This window comes from Fukomys damarensis, unplaced genomic scaffold (assembly GCF_012274545.1).
Source record: "Fukomys damarensis isolate Sample0158 unplaced genomic scaffold, DMR_v1.0_HiC HiC_scaffold_39, whole genome shotgun sequence".
Taxonomy (NCBI): Eukaryota; Metazoa; Chordata; class Mammalia; order Rodentia; family Bathyergidae; genus Fukomys; species Fukomys damarensis.
Genome location: NW_022900951.1, coordinates 106,389,946 through 106,392,331, shown reverse-complemented (window position 1 = coordinate 106,392,331; position 2,386 = coordinate 106,389,946). Strand labels below are relative to the sequence as shown.

At 37.1% G+C, this 2,386-nt stretch overlaps 1 protein-coding gene across 3 annotated transcripts in view; it reads left to right on the top strand.

Moving 5' to 3' along the window:
- Nucleotides 1-2,386, top strand: part of Znf280c (zinc finger protein 280C) — a 57,828-nt gene that overhangs the window by 45,702 nt on the left and 9,740 nt on the right. The gene's annotated exons all lie outside the window — the stretch shown is intronic.

Here is a 2,386-nt window from a genome sequence, read left to right as displayed (position 1 = left end):
GCAAACACATGGGTTACTCTCTTCAAAGTGATCACTTTAAGAAGGTCCAGATTTTGTCATGATGCCAAGAACATTATTTTTCCTCCCCTTTCCATCTCTTCTTCACCCCCTCCCCCAATCGGTCTCTTTATTTTCTCCAACCATCTATCTTATGTTTGTATTCATTCATTTCAGCAAAATATGAAATGAGAGACTATGGGGATATTCCAGTCAGAAGCTGCTGTTGGAAATTTTTTCATACATTGATTCAGCTTATATTATTTATGTACCTACTGTGTATTCTGTGCCAAGGAATGACCTCAGAACCAGTATTACAGCCAGGCGTGGGGGTGTGTGCCTATAATCGCAGCACTCTGGAGGCTGAGGCAAGAGGATTGCAGCGATTTCAAGAATACCCTGGTCACAGCCTGAACTTCATAGCGAACCAAAAATATAAAGAAATAAACCTGTTTTACATTCATTGGTTACTTCATTAAGAGAGGTTTATTCCTTCAAGATGGATATTTTTAAATAGCCAAAACAGTCTTTAGGTATAAATGTAATGAATTGATAATTCAATTTAAGACAATTCTACTTATTTTGAGCTAGAATTAAGATATAATCAGTAAAAGTAGTTTTCTTGAAGATCATAAGAAAACCACTATGTTCATTTCTTGTAATACTATGCTACTATTGTGAAGGATTTGCCCATATTTTTGATGACTTCAGCGCCTGACTTACAAGAGTTTTTTTACCCTTGATGATCAGCCTGTCATGGTACTTAGTATATTTTTGTGCCAGTATTGTATTTCCTATCTTTCCACCATCCAATTTTTATCTCATATGCAGTACTTCTTTTGAATTAACATTACCACATGTCTTTTAGGGTCTTGTTCCTCTTTCTGTTCATTCCAGCAGCACCATTCAGTCAACTTCATCCTCCCTCAAGGTCATCTGTTTTGAATGCTGCTGTGTTTTTGTCCTAGAATTTGTTACATCATAACTAATGCTTAGTCAGTCTTGCTGTCTTTGAATCTCATCATTTTTTAGTGTACCAAACTCTGCTTGAGTCAGTCAGCTCTGAATACATAATCTTTAACTTTCATTTGGTCCTTTTAAAAAATACATCTTATTTTGCCAGGCATGGTGGCTCATGCCTGTAATCCCAGCACTCGGGAGGCTGAGGCAGGAGGATTGCTGTGAGTTCAAGACCAGCCTGGGCTACATAGTGAGTTCCAGGTCAGTCTCAACTACATAATGAGACCCTGTCTCAAAAAAACCAAAAAATACATCTATTTTAACATGACTTTTTATGACCTTCCAGTTTTTACTGTAGCCTCTCAGTTGTTAAACTTGCCTGCATATTACTCAAAGGCCATTGTTTCTGTTTTCCCCAAGTGTTTTTTCTGCCTGAGGGTCTTTTCCCCTTCATCCAGACATTAACCTCAGAAAACAGGTATGTCTCACTTTTATAAAGTTAACCCTTCTCTTCCTCTCCAACATCATTTAGGTGTTTTGAGCCTTAATTTCATTTCTCTCTCTGACACATTGCTTCCACCTACAGATGTTTTCAGATATTTTTTAGGATAAAAATTTGTCTCATGTATTTTGCTTGTTTTCCTTTTATACCATCAATGTTTGTAAGAAAAAATATTCTTTTTTATCCTTTATAATTCAAGTATCATCCCCACTTACAGCTAAAGCTGCTCCTGTAAAGTTATTTGTTAATGTCCTAATCACTAATGTGCTCACCATTTTCCATTCTTAATCTTCTGTGACTTCATTCATGTTTGATAATTTTGATTACTCACTTGGGGGAGGAAGTATTGCTGAGTGTCGAACCCAGGGCCTTGAGCATACTGGGCAAACACTCTACCACTGAGCTAGTCTTACTTATGAAATTATTCTTCTGTTAAACTGTTACTGTCCATTTTTCTCCTTTCTTTTTGGCTACTACTCTGTATCATTACCTTTCTCCCTCAACCCTTCTTGCCCAGTTTTACTCCTTTTCTTGGTACCTTAATCACTTTCAGAAACTTATTGTTTTACCTTTTCCCTGTAAATTCTCTAATTTCAAGTCTGACTTTTCCTAGGATCCATTTCATTTTTGACTATTTTCACTTTTGACCTAGTTTGCATTTATAAAACAAGTTAGACATTGTATAGGATTCGGAACACTTTTACCCTAATATCCATTAAGATCAGTCAGTTTCAAAAAAAAAAAAAAAGATCAGTCAGTTTCAAACCAGGCATGGCAGCGCATGCCTGTAATCCCAGTACTCTACTCGGGAGGCTGAGGCAGGAGATTTGCTGTGAGTTCGAGACCAGCCTGGGCTACATAGTGAGTTCCAGGTCAGTCTCAACTACTTAGTGAGACTCTGTCTCAAAAAACAAGCAAAAAAAAAGA